Genomic DNA, 14916 nt, shown 5'->3' with positions numbered 1-14916 from the left:
TCTGATACAATCATAATGCTGATTCGAAACACTTTTAAAGCAAAACAAGAAAACAAAACAAAACAAAACCACTCTTGGCCTCACTTCTCCCTTTATCCACCACCCTAGGTTTGTAGCAAAGCTCCTTGAAAGAGAGGTCTATGCTCGCCCTCTCATTTCTCTTCTCCTACTCTTTCTTGAACCTGCTCTGATGAGGCTTTCTTCTTCAACATTCCTCTGAAATTGCTCTTGGTCAGGCCACTGGAGTGGCTCAGTTGGTTAAGTAGCTGACTCTTGATTTGGCTCAGGCCATGATCTCAGGGTCATGAGATTGAGCTCTGTGTGGGGCTCCAAGTGGGGTCCTGCGCTGGGCATGGAGTCTGCTTAAGATTCTCTTTCCCTCTGCCCCTCCTCCCACTGCTCACTCACTCTCACTCTCAAAAAAAAAGGGGGGGGGGCACCTGTGTGTCTCGTCGGTTGAGCATCAGACTCTTGGTTTCAGCTCAGGTCATGATCTCATGGGTTGTGGGATCGAGCCCCACATCAGCCTCCACACTCAGTGGGGAGTTGACTCGAGATTCTCTCCCTCTCCCTCTGCCCCTCCCCTGCTCTCTCTCTCAAATAAATAAATAAATAAGTAAAATCTTAAAAAAAAATGAAATTACTCTTGGTCAAGTTACCAGTGACCTCCTGGTTGCTAAACCCAATGGTCATTGCTTGGTCTTCACTTTCCTTGACCTCTCAGAAGCATCCAACCCAGGTGATCATGCCTTTCTCCCTAGGCTTCTGGAACCCACACTCTCCTGGTTGCCTCCTGTTTCACTAGCAGCCCCTTCCCAGTTTCCTTTGATAGCTCTTCTCCTCCTCTCCAGCTTCTGAATGTTACAGTGACCCAGGGTTTAGTCCTTGATGTTTTCCTTCCCTCTACCTTTATTGTCTTTTTTTTTTTTTAAGATTTTGTTTATTTATTTGACAGAGAGAATGAGAGAGTACGAGCAGGTAGAGGGGCAAAGGAAGAGGGAGAAGCAGGCTCCCCGCTGAGCAGGGAGCCCAGTGCAGGGCTTGATTCCAGGACCCTGGGATCATGACCTGAGCTAAAGGCAGACGCTTAATCGACTGAGCCACCCAGACACCTCTATCCTTACTGTCTTGATGAGGATTGCATGTAGTCTTATGATTTTAAACAGCATTCTTCTATATGCTGATGGTTCTGTATATCTATTTATCTATTTACAGATATCTTCTTTTTTTTTAAAGATTTTATTTATTTATTTATATATTTGAGAGAGAGAGAGAGAGAAACAGCATGAGAGGGGAGAGGGTCAGAGGGAGAAGCAGGCTCCCCACTGAGCCGGGAGCCCGATGTGGGGCTTGATTCCAGGACTCCGGGATCATGACCTGAGCTGAAGGCAGTTGCTTAACCAACTGAGCCACCCAGGCGCCCCTTTACAGATATCTTCTATCTTCTGTATCTATTAGCCTTCGCCTCTCTACCAGACTTAAATATTTAATAGTCTAATAAAACATCTCAAATTCAACACGTCCAGAACTAAAGTTTTAAAACACAGCCTACAGAATTGGAGAAAACATCTGTAAATCATTTATCTGATAAGGGTCTAGCATCCAGAATATAACAAGAACCCTTACTATTCAACAATAAAATGACAAATAATCCAATTTAAAAGAGGCAAGGAATTTGAGTAAACACTTCTTCAGAGAAGATATACAAATGGCCAATAAGCACTTGAGAAGATACTCAATATAGTTAGTCATTAGGGGAATACAAATTAAAACCACAATGAGATACCACTTCATATCCACTAGGATGGCTATGATAAAAAAGATAGACAATAGCAAGTATTGACAAGGATCTGGGGAAGTTGGAACTATGACACATTGCTGGTCAGAGTGTAAAATGTTGCAGCTACTTTGGAAAGCAATTTGAAAGTTCTTCAGAAAAGAGTTACCATATGACCTAGCAATCCACTAATGGGTCTCTCTATACTCAAGAAAACTGAACACATATGTTCACATGAAAACTTACACTGGATGTTTATAGTGGCATCATTCATAATAGTCAAAAAGTGGAAATAATCCAAACATCCATCAACTGATGAATAGATAAATAAAATATGGCATATCCATATAATGGAATATTATCCAGCCATAAAAATAATGAAGTACGGATGGGAGGGTGAACCTTGAAAACATTATGCTGACTAAAAGAAAGCAGACACAAAATACTACATATTTTATGAGTTCATTTATATAAAATTTCGAAAACAGGCAAGTCCATAGGGACAGAAAATAGATTTCAGGGAGAGGGGAATGGGGGAGTGGCTAAAGAATATGGATTCCTTTTCCGGTTCAGCAAATGTCCTGGAATTAGTGAGATGGTTGCAACATTTGTAAATATACTAAGAACCACCAAATTCACATGTTTTTAAAAGATTTTATTTATTTGTCAGAAAGAGAGAATGCGAGTGCTCAAGCAGGGGGAGCGGCAGGCAGAGGGAGAAACAGGCTCTCTGCTGAGCAAGGAGCCTGATGTGAGGCTCGATCCCAGGACCCTGGGTTCAGGATCAGAGCTGAAGGCAGACACTTAACTGACTGAGCCACCCAGGCGTCCCACAAATTCACATTTAAAGAAGTGAATGGTATGTGAATTCAATCTCAATTTAAAAATTATCATAAGGAAAAAGAAAAACTGAATTCTTGATCCTCCCTGACCTGAAACCTCCATCTAAAGCCTCTTCCAGCGCCATCCTTCCAATTGCTCAGGCCAAAAATTTTGGAGCCATCCTGGCTTCTCCTATTTTCTCACACTCTATATCCAATCCATTAGAATGTTATACTGGTTTTTCCCACAAAATATATCCAGACTTGGGGCGCCTGGGTGGCTCAGTTGGTTGAGCGACTGCCTTCGGCTCAGGTCATGATCCTGGAGTCCCGGGATTGAGTCCCGCATCGGGCTCCCTGCTCGGCAGGGAGTCTGCTTCTCCCTCTGACCCTCCTCCCTCTCATGCTCTCTGTCTCTCATTCTCTCTGTCTCAAATAAATAAATAAAATCTTAAAAAAAAAAAAATATATCCAGACTCTGAGCACTGCTCACCCCCTCCACTTCTCAGCTCCACCTCCACTGGTATGACGTTGGTAGGGGCATCTTCATCACATACATGATTTACTGTTGGAGATTCCTCCTGGCTTCCTGTTTCTACCACTGCCACCCTCAAGGCAATCCTCAACACTGCGTCAGGGGATCCTTTCAAAGCACAGGTCAGATCCTGTCCCTCTTCTGCTCCAAAGTCTGCAAGGGCTCCCATCCTTCTACCGAGAAAAACTCAAAGTCTCTACTATGACCTCCAAGGCTCTCATGGTCACCCTTCTCCATTATTTCTGCAGCTTCATCTCCTTCCAGCCTCACTCACTCAATACCAGCCACTCAGGCTTCCTTGTTGCTTCTGGAACATACCTGGCAACTCCCACCCCCAGAGCCCTTGCCTTGCAGCTACCCTCTCCCTGGAATAGTCTGCCTTTGGCCCTCTCCCTGGTAAACCCTAGCCTTGCTTCAAGTCATTGCCCTGCTGTCCTTTCTTGAGAGACCCACTCTGACTACACCCTCCCAACACCCCATCTCCCTTACCCTGTTTCGCTTCTGTCCCACTGTACTCAACCCCATTAGCATGCAATATCATTTACTTACTTCTCTATCTTTATGTTCTTTCCTTGCCTCCAGGTAAGATCCACGTGGGCAAGGGCCTTTATCTGCTTTGTTCACTGACTTACGCCAAGTGGCTAGAACTGCATCTGGTCATAGTATTGCTCCATAAACATTTGCTGAATGAATGAACGAGCTCTGAAGGATGAGAAAGAATTAACCAGGAGAAGTATTGGGAGAGGGCAGTGCAGGAGAATGTTCTGGGCAGAGAAACGGTGTGCATAAATGCCTCAACAAATTCAGGGAGAAAAAGAACATTTGCACATTAAACAAATGGCACGGCATAAAACTGATTAAATTTAATTCTCATTCATGATAAGAACAAACGGTTTACGTAACAACTCTAAACAAACTTGCGAACTGACTTCTTAACTTGATAAAGGGTTATCTGCCCGAAACTTAGGGCAAACAGCATATGTTATGGTGGTGCATTAGAAGGTTTCCCACAGTCCACATGTCCTTCTGGCATATGGTAGGATCACACTTCTCTGCCCCTTTGGAAGGGGCTTGGCCATGGGACTGGCTTTGAAATGCTAATGGACAGAACTAGAGTGACTTGCACTTAACTCACCCAGGCCCTTCCCTCCTACTACCAGGGTGATCGCTAAGGCATGGTCCCTGGAGGCATGATGGAGGTCCCTCCATCAGCCTGAGTCTCTGAGAAACAACAAGGAACGCCTCCCTGCCCCATGACTTGTGCTGGACGAGAGGTGTAAGTGAGAAGTGAATTTGAACAAGAAACAAAATTATTGCGTAAAGCACATGATTTGGGATTGTTTGTCATGGCAGCCTACCCTGACCTATCTGGAATGTTACGCCCAGTGCAGTCAGAAGTGAACCAATGCTTTTGCTCTTCAAAAATATACTGGACGTTACAACTCATGCAGTGAGAAACCAAAAACAAACAAGAGGTTTAAAGATTGGGAAGGAAGAGGCCAAATTGCCATTATTTGTGGTGATGTGATTATCTACCTGGAAAACCCAGAGCACCAATTGATGAGTTCAGCAGAGTGGCTGGACGCCAGATCAATATTTACAAATCAAGAGCTTTCCCCTATATCATCAATAACAATTTGAAAATGTAATAATAATTTTCAAATCCCATTCACCATAGTAATAAAAACTATGAAATACTTACAAATAAATTAATTAGAAATATGTAAGACCCTCATGAAGAAAACAATAAAATTGTATTGAAAGATACAAAAAAGACCCAAATAAATGGAGAGATGTGTTGTGTTTTGTAATAGGATGACTACCATTGTAAAGATGTCGATTCTCCCTCTCCCCCAATTAATTTAAAACTCCAGTGCAATTCCAGTCAATCTCCCAAAAGGACTCTTCATAGAACTTGAGAGGATGCTTCTAAAATTCCTGTGTTTATTCATTCACTTCACAGAAACTGATGGAGGGCTTACTATGGGTCTGACTCTGTTCTAGGTGCTGAGGTTACAGTGGTGAATGAAACAAACAAACAAAAAAACCCTTCTTGGAGCTCTCATTCCTAAGAGAGAAAACCAATGATAAAACATAGATGTATAGATACCTAGTATCTCATGGTGATTATACACGGTATTTATAAATGTGCAACAATAGCCCCTTGAAAAAGAACAAATGGTGAGGGTTAGGAGGTCGCCTTACCAGATCAAAAGATATATCATAAAGCTGCAATTTTAAAAACAGGTGATGGGTACACATCAATAGATGATAAGAGGGGCGCCTGGGTGGCTCAGTCGTTAAGCGTCTGCCTTCGGCTCAGGTCATGATCCCAGAGTCCTGGGATCGAGCCCCACATCGGGTTCCCTGCTCAGCGGGAAGCCTGCTTCTCCCTCTTCCATTCCCCCCTGCTTGTGTTCCCTCTCTCGCTGTCGCTCTCTCTCTGTCAAAATAAATAAATAAAATCTTTAAAAATTAAAAAAAGATTTAAAAAAAAATAGATGATAAGAATAGAATAGAGCCCAAAACCAAACTCATGCATCTAGAGGGATTTGACTTAGGATAAAGAAGCCATTTCAAACCAGTGGGACAGGACGGATTCTTCATGAGAGGTATTGGCACAATTAAATTAGCTTGTGGAAAAAAATTAATTCCTACTCATAAATAAAAAATAAATCCAAGTTTAAAATTCTAGATGAAAAAGAACCAGAACAACCTCAAACTTTTAGAAGAAAGTGTTGAAGAATGTCAGCATGATCTTTGGGTAGAAAGTGCCTTTTAAATATTCCTGGTGGGGGGCACCTGGATGGCTCAGTTGTTAAGCATCCGCCTTCGGCTCCGGTTGTGATCCCAGGGTCCGGGGATCGAGTTCCGCATCGGGGTCCCTGCTCGGCGGGGAGCCCGCTTCTCCCTCTCCCACTCCCCGCTCCTTGTGTTCCCTCTCTCGCTGTGTCTCTCTCTGTCAAATAAATAAAATCTTAAAAAAAAAACAAAAAAACTTTCCTGTAAAATATTTTTTAATAAATAAATAAATATTCCTGGTGGGGAGGGATATGTAATTATACATTTTTTTAAAGATTTTATTTATTTATTTGACAGAGAAAGAGACAGCAAGAGAGGGAACTCAAGCAGGGGGAGTGGGAGAGGGAGAAGCGGGCTCCCCGCTGAGCAGGGAGCCCGATGCGGGGCTCGATCCCAGGACCCCGGGATCATGACCTGAGCCGAAGGCAGCTACCCAACCGACTAAGCCACCCAGGTGCCCCTGTAATTATACATTTTGGAGGTTGGTTTTGACCATTTGAAGTAGAAATACACATAATCTATGACCTATAAATTCTACTTCTAGATATTTAATCCAGGAAAACATTTGTCCACATACATAAAGATGTATATGGATATTCATGGCAGCATTGCCTGCCATATCAAAAAATTGGGGAAAAAATTCAAATTCAATATATTATGGACTATCAATATAGAAATGAATTAATGAAATGTGGCATTTCATATATTGAATTATTATTATTCGGCATTTTTAAAAAGATTTATTTATGCATTCTAGAGATAGAGACAACATGCATGAGTTGGGGAAGGAGCAGAGGGAGAGGAAGAGAATCTCAAACAGACTCCCTGCTGAGCATGGAGCCCGATGCAAGGCTCGATCTCACAACCCTGAGACCATGACCTGAGCCAAAATCAAAAGCTGGACGCTTAACTGACTGAGCCACCCAGGCACCCCTATTATTCAGCATTTTAGAAGAATGAACCAGAACTAAATCTGTGTGTATGAACATGCGAGATCTCAAAACATATTGTTGAGTAAAAACAGTTCCTAAATGCTACTTACAATGTGGTATCTTTTATATTTATATTTGTTAAATACACACACAAAACAATACCATATATTATCACCATATTATAGTGTATTAGGATTCTCCAGAGAAACAGAACCAGTAGGATAGATAGGTAAATTTCTTATTATAAGAAATTGATTCATGCAGTTATGGAGGCTGAGAAGCCCACGATCTGCTATCTGCAAGCTAGAGACCTAGAAAAGTCTGGGGCATAGTTCCAGTATAAATCTAAAGGCCTGAAAACCAGGAGATCTGATAGTATAAGTTCCAGTCCAAGTCCAAAGCTTGAGAACCAGGAGCACCAACAGTATAAGTCCCAGGCCAAAAGCAGAAGATAAATGTCCCCGCTCAGTCAGGCAGAGAGTGAATTCTCCTTTCCTCCACTCATTTGTTCTATTCAGGCCTTTGGTGGATTGGATGATGCCCACCCACACTGGGCACCAATTCAAATGCTAATCTCATCTGGAAAAACTCTCAGTGACACTCATTCTCTTTCTTTTCTTTCTTTCTTTCTTTCTTTCTTCTTTCTTTCTTTCAAGATTTATCTATTTATTTATTTCAGAGAGAGAGAGAACATGGAGGGGAGGGGCAGAGGGAGACAGAGTCTCAAGCAGACTCTGCTGAGTGGAGAGCCCGATGTGGGGCTCGATCCCATTACCCTGAGATCATGACCTGAGCTGAAACCAAGAGTTGGATGCCCAACCGACTGCACCACCCAGGTGTCCCGACATTATTTCTCCAGAAATAATGTTTAACCAAATATCTGGGCACCCCATGACCCGGCGAAGCTGACACGTAAAATTAACGATTACAAATCATAATAGCTAATATCTATTTGGCACTTACTATGAGCCTGGCACCATCCTAATCACCTAATAGAACATCTTACATGAATCCTAAAACAACACTACGAAAAACACAAAACAAAATACTGTTAGTTACTATTATTAGTCCTTATTTTACAGGTGATAAAACTGAGGCAGTTTTAGTTAAGTAATTCAATAATTCAATAAGCGGTTAAGTAATTTGCTTAAGCTTACACAGGGAGGAAGCCGGAGCACTGGGAAGCAAACCTTGGCAGTTTGGCTCCAGAGCCTGAGCCCTGGCCCCTGGGCTGATCATGCTGAGCTCTCCTCAGTGCTGTTATCCAGGGAGTGGAGGTAAGGGACTGATTGGGGAGGGAGCAGGTGGGCGTTACAATACCTTTAATGTTCTGTTTCTAAGGGACAAAGGTAATTGGTATATTATTTGTGATGTTAAGATTAATATTTTAAAAATTATATATTAAATATATACCATGAAATTACAGAATTATTTTTCAGAATATAGTGATCAGTGCTACAAGGAAGTAGACCGTGCTCCATAAACCTCTAATGGTGGAGTAGGACCCAGTTTGATGGGCAGGCATGTTTGGGAGACTTTCCTGAGGAAGTGCCTTCGAGCTGAGCTACGGCTGATGCATGTTTATTAGTCAGCAACGTTGGGTGTGGGAGGGGGGAAGGGATTTCCTGGCAGAGGAAACAGTATGAGCAAAGGCCCTGAGGGGCACCACAAATTCCAGGAACTAGAAAAAGACAAGCGTGTTGGACCTTAGAGACAGGTCTAACATGGTGGGGCTAAGTGTGGAAGGAAGATGTAACCACTCAGTATCTGAAACGAGAGGCTGAGTTTACTGCTTGCTGAAGCAAGGGAGAGCTGTACTTGCAAGGTAGAGTGTCTGAGCAAGGCAGAGGGTGAACCTCAGACAGGCTTCGGGAAGCATGGAGTTCAGCGGTGGGTCAGCTTTCAGAGTGTTTGGCAGTTGGTTGACCTTTGGCCCCAGCAGCATGGTCCATGGAGTGAGGCTGGTGCTTCCTGGTTATTTTCACGGCGTGCAATGACTGGTTAAGCACACGGGTTTGGGAACACGGTTACTGGAACGAGTGGTCGAATAAGCCGGGTTTATAACTGGTTCTAAGAGTTGCTTGTTATAGCCACAGAACAGTTAGTCTTCTCCCAAGAGGATGGGAACATTTTATTCTCAGGGGAAATGGACAGGGGACGGGGGACGGCAGGGAAGTCTACACGTACACAAAGATACAGGGTCTTGGTGAGACAACCCATGGGGAGCCTTTGTTGCTGGAGCTAATCTTGATTGGCTAGGACCGGTTTCTAGCGGATCCCAAAGGCCCCCGGAGTCTCCTGGATTTGGACTTGGAACTTGGCTGTGAGAGAAGAGTCCAACCCCGCCCCCAGCCCCACAGCCTCCCCACGGCTGGTGAGCAGTTGTATTTCCAGTCGAACTGGGGACAGCTCCCGGATGCACCCCCAGCTTCTGACTGGGCCCTCCCTCTGGGTGATGGCTTCCATGACCGCACACGGCTGGCCCTGGGTCCACGGCCTGGTCCACGGCCTGGGTGCACAAGTGAATCAGAGCGCGAGGCCTCAGCTCTGTCTTCCCTGCCGGCCGGTGAGGCCACCGTGGCCAGCTGTCAGCTCCCCGGGGCCTCCCGAGCGGCCGGGGCTCGAGTTCTCTGGGCACATTTCTCACCCTCTCAGTACTTCCTTCCAGCTTGTCCGGCCAGGGAGAAGCCTTCACAGGCTTCAGAAGAGGACTGCGGTGGAGCCTGCTGTGGAAGGGACAAGGAGCTCAAGGAGGGGAGGGCATCACCATTACAGTCTAAGCCTCAGGCCCCGGCTGGGCGGCAGGCGGCCCCATGTCTGTGAACGAGCAGCACTGTGCGAGCACAGAGCCTCCCGGTACCGCGTGGCCCCCATGGGTGTCCCGGCTGGCGGCAGGGGCCCGCAGAGGAGACGGGAGAGGGGGAGGACTTGCAGCATGGGGGTCGGGGAGTCCCACCGAGACCAGGCCCGACTCTCCAGAGGGCCTCCATGAGAGGTCAGTAGGGTGGCAGGGCCCTGTCCCCCGCAACCCAGGTAACACCCTCTCAGTGGGAGGAACAGGGAGGGGGCCCAACTCCGGGAGGAAGCCCTCAACCTCCTCCCTGCCCAACCTTCCTGCCTGGTGGTCTCCGTGGTAACGAAGCTACCTCAGGGACTAGAAACACACCATCTTTTTGGCCTGGAGCCCCACGGCCTCTGAGGTGGGGCCCACAGACGGCTAGCGGGGGCCCGGGCCCTCATCTGCCTCAGTCGCAGCCAATGTCAGGGGGAGGGGGAGCGCTCCAGGCTTCCCTCAGGAAAGGGAAGGGTCAGCCTTCTCTGGGAAAACAGCTGCTGGGCTCTGGTGCTGACAGACAGCCGTCTTTCCCCACCAAGCCCCTATCACTGCCCTGTCTCGAGCCTTGATTTCCCACCAGAGTTTGCGGAGGGGCCTATTCCGTCGACCCACCCGACCCACCTCGCAGATGTCTGGCCTGCTCCTCAGGCTTGGAGTAGACACAGTTCTCCTCCCCTTTTCCTCTCCTTCATCTCACTCACTGATAAATTTTTAAATTCTGGCTCACTTAACTTTCAGGGCTTTGGACAAGCCTGGGTCTGAGGTTCTTAATTTGTAAAAAAAAAAAAAAAAAAGGAGGTGGAAATAGATTATTTGCAAATTTTCTTTCAGCCTTGAAATGCAAAATTGTGTCACTCTCCTGCTTCCCACTGCCTAGCAAAGCCCTAATTCCCTAGGATAGCATCCAGGGCCCGGGCTACCTTCTGGCCTTATCCATCACTCTTCGGTTTCAAGTACCTTAAGCGTCAGCCAAACCGCACCACTCGAAAATCCCAAAACACGATGGGTTCTCCACCTCTGGGTTCTTTGTTAATGGGTTGCCTCCCAGTAGACGCCTTCCCCGGTCATCTCCCCACACTCAGTCTTGCCTTTCCTCAAGTCATAGCTCAAGCGCCACAGGCTTTTCAAAGCTGGCCCTGGCTTTGCCCATGGGCCAATCATGCCTGCTATCTCGGGTTTCTTTAGTAGCACTTCATCTGCATTTGCTTAAGCTACCCAGCCTTCTTTCCTTCTATTATAATCACCTGCACATATCTGATTCCTTTCACCGAGGGCTTTTAGGTCGGAAACAATGTCTTACCTCTCTCTCTCTGTGTAACCCTAGCGAATCCAGTATTCCACTGGGCTCGGGCTCCGCCTGGTGTTTCTCAGAGTGAGCATCTCTCAAAGAACATTAGGGCCTTCAACATGAGGAACACACCCCCAAACCCTTCCTTCCCTTCCCAAAGGACCTGAAGCCATCAAGAGCTCTACAATAAAACCCTGAGCTCTTTCTCCAGATCCAGCCCCGAGGCCTTTATTTCCCTTCCCCAGCTTCCCCTAGTTCTCTCTCTTAGTTCGTAGGTAGATCAACGTAGTCTCTCCAGCTAAGACGTCTCTCCTTATCCTCCTTCTGTCTTGCAGAGTGGGATTTTCTTTATTAAGCAGGAAACTGGGAAGACTTTCACGGGGTAATATCATTTGCCCCTCACACGTGTATCTACTACAGAATGCCTGCTCCTAGGAGCCTCAAAGAATGCTCATGAGTGAATGAATGATCAGGATAATCAGCTCACATGCATGGTGAAGACCAAACGCTACTACTCTGCTTCCCAGTATTTCGTAGACCGAGCCACTGTAATGGGTTGCCTGGATTTGCTACAGCCTTCGAAGTCTGGTGTCCCTGGAGTCCCTAGATCTTTAAAAAACGTACCTAATATCACTTCGCTCCCCTGCTTGCAACCCTCCAGTGGTTTCCCTCCACATTATAACTGAATTCCAGCTCCTCACCCTGTCTTGTAAAGCCCATCATGACCCTATGACCCGACCCCCGCCTACCCCAGACATCCCCTCGCGTGCCCTTCCCCCCTTGCTCGTCAGGCTCCCACTGCCTGGAACTCTTTCCGTGCCCTTGCACCACTGTGTCCTCTGGCTGAGTGCTCTTACTCATGACCTTCACAGGACCAGCTCCTTCCTGTCCTTCAAACTTCACCATATGTGTCACCTCCACTGAGGCCCTCCATGGCCTCCTGGTCTAGAGCACCTTCCCCCAAACACAATCTCATCCCCTTTCCTTGTTTTCCTTATATTCTATTCAGCCCCTATTGCCGCATGACACACTGACCCCAAATAATTTATTATTAATGTATCTCATATTTCTGTGGGCCAGGAAATCAAACAGGGCACGGTGGGTATAGCTCTTCTCTGCTCCGTGGGGTCTGGGGCCTCAGCTGAAGGGACTATGATGGCTGGGAGCTAGAAGAGCTGGAGGCCGGCTGAGTTCACTCGCTCTTGCTCACACAGGCTCTCTCTCTCCACCTTTATGTGGCAGCTTGGGCTTCCTTCCAGCATGGTGGCCTCGCCATAACTGGACTTCTTATGTGGCAGCTCAGTCTCCCAAGAGACCGAGGCAGAAGCTGCCAGTCTGCTCAGAAGGAACCATTTTGGGTCTCTTCCACCTTAGGGAGAAGACCCAGGTCAACTCAGATTCAGAGGGAGGAAACAGAGACCTTACCCCTCGAGGAACGTAACGTCAAAGAATTCAAGGCCATCTCTAATATGCCAGAGCCACATTTTGGCAAGAAGACATTTTCTTATTAATTTCTTTGTTTACACGTGTAACTTGCTCATTGAGCAAACGGTGGGTATAAGACAAACTAGTTTTTTTCTCTCATCATGGTTTCTAGATGAACTATGTTGATTGTCCTTTTCCTGTCTCCTAACAGCATTTTGGGGAGACTTTCTAATGTTCCTGTCACTTTAATTTAGGAAAGGTCCAGCCCCATCTAGGCTGCTCTGCCCAATTGAAGACCCATCCCTTTTCCTCCCCCAGGCAGGGCCTGGATTGGGCCCAAGGGAGTGGGGAGGGCACGGTTGGCCCTTGTGCCCGCCTTGCCCTCCCTACGGCTCCCTTCTGTTCTTTCACATGGGGTCAGGAAGGAGTGACTTGGGGAAAGGACTACTTAGCTGTGGCCATGTCTTCTCCGGCTGTGAATGCAGCTACCATGATGGGCATCTGGAGGCCAACTCCGTTGTGGGCCACAACTCCAGGCACCCCACAGCACTGTTCCCTGATGTGCTCGCCTTCCAGCTCTATATCTGACAGCCCCCACTCAGTGATTGCCCCGACCCTCCACCCACAGCCCACGGCCTCCTCACCAGTGGGTTTTCCTCTCAGAAAAACGGGAGGGCAGCCTAGGGCCATTCACCTTCCACCCTGTCCCGCTGACCCATGGGAAACTCCTGCTGGCTGCCCCTCTCTCTGTCCTGTCGTGCTTCTGTTCTCCACTCCCCCCAGCCGCCATCCAGCTAGCACATGGGCTCATCTGCGTGGCAAATCCAGCCCCAGGGAGAGGAGGGGAAGGGGCCGGCAACCCAGGTCTCCGCTAACCTCACCTCCTCCCCCTTTCCCCCCTCCCTGGTCTCTGCTTATGAAGACTGAGGAAGAGGGTGCTGGGTGGTGTCTGATACTCACAAATACCAGCCATCTCATGATAAATTCTGTAGGCAGAGGTGTCCCGCCCCAAACTGTTTCCCTCTGTTTTAGAGTGTGAGATACTCAAGACCCTTTTCCTTGGCCCTGAGTCCCATCATCAATCTGAGCAACGGAAAAGTCCACCCAATATCTGGCAACATATGGTCATAGTCTGTCTCTCCACTCAAATCTAAGATCCGTGAGAGCGGGGCCTTGCGTGCTTTATTCCCCACTGAATCCTTGGTGCCGGGGACAGCGTCAGGCGCCCAGGTGGTGCTCCACAAACATGTAATGAGCAAATGAAGAGGACCCTCTGAGACCTAAAGGGCACCCAATATGGTCAAACAGACCAGTCAGTTCCCTTCCTGCTCCTTCCTGCTGTGAGCCTCCCAGCCACCAACGCTGATTTTCACTTCTGGCCTCCAGGAGCTTCTCTGGTCTTTGTTTAGCTCTCTACAGGGGTTGCTGGCCTGGGAGGGGAGGCTGATGTCCAAGTGAGCGGCCCTGTGAGGCTGAGGGCCTTGGACATGCTGCAGGGGCTGGGCTGGGGTCCCTGGAGCTGAGCCAGAGGCCTGACCAAGGGGAAGCGGTGCTCTTCCCAGCTTTCAGTCTGTCAAAGGCAGTAGCTCAGGATGGCTACAGCCCTAACGTGGAGAAGTAGGAGAGATGTGCATTTCTCCTGCAAAGCCTGTCCCCCCAGGCTGGCCCACACCTCCTCCGTGACCAGGCCAGAACCAGAGTGTCCTCCAGGAGGGCCCAGGCCTCCGTGAACACACTGCCAAGGGCAGCTGCCTCAGCAGGGCTGCTCCACCCCACCCTACCCCACCCCACAGCGCCCGACCCTCCCTGGCTTCCCTCCAGAGCCCGAGGCCAGCCCCTGCCCCCTGGGTCCCTGTGGGTTTGTCCTGAGCAGCCTCAGATGACAGAAATGGGGAAGTCCCCCGCCCGCAACACATACGACAGAAACACACACGTGCGCCTTGCAGGTCACAGGCAGGTGGGAATCTGACAGTATGCGGTTTGGACTGAAAAAAGAAAAAAAGGGAACTTTTTCTCATTTCATGCCAAGGTGTCCAGGAGGAAGGCAGAGGAAGATGGGAGGTAAAAAGAAGAAATCGGGCATCTGCAGATCCCCGCCCTCAGCCGCCCAAGCAGGCTGGGGGTGTTGCAGCTGGGACATCTCCTCCAAGAGCTGGGAGAAGCCCGGGAGCCCCCCTTCACTCAGGGTCCGGGGTGGGGGTGGGGGCCAGGCACTGGAGTTGCGTGGGGGGCGGAGCTTGGGGGCAGGGGAAGAGGAGGGTGCTCTTGCATTTGAGGCTGTTCCGGGTGGCTGGGGCCAGACCCCCCCCCCCTTTGAGGCCACGATTACATCTTGGGAACCCCTCAGCACGGCAGGAGTGGAGCCCAGGCTTTTGCCCGAAGCAGCTGCGAAGGGACCACCGCAGGGCCTGCGGGAGCGGCCCTGAGCGCGCCGCCCCTCTTCCCGCCCCGCTCCCGCGATCTGCTGTGCCCCGCGGACGCGCCGCCCCGCAAAGCCGGC

The sequence above is a fragment of the Leptonychotes weddellii genome, chromosome 9, assembly GCF_054177405.1.
Source record: "Leptonychotes weddellii isolate Sample4059 chromosome 9, ASM5417740v2, whole genome shotgun sequence".
In the NCBI taxonomy this organism is placed as follows: Eukaryota; Metazoa; Chordata; class Mammalia; order Carnivora; family Phocidae; genus Leptonychotes; species Leptonychotes weddellii.
The sequence above is the reverse complement of the archived record's forward strand: the minus strand, read 5'-3'. Positions refer to the sequence as shown.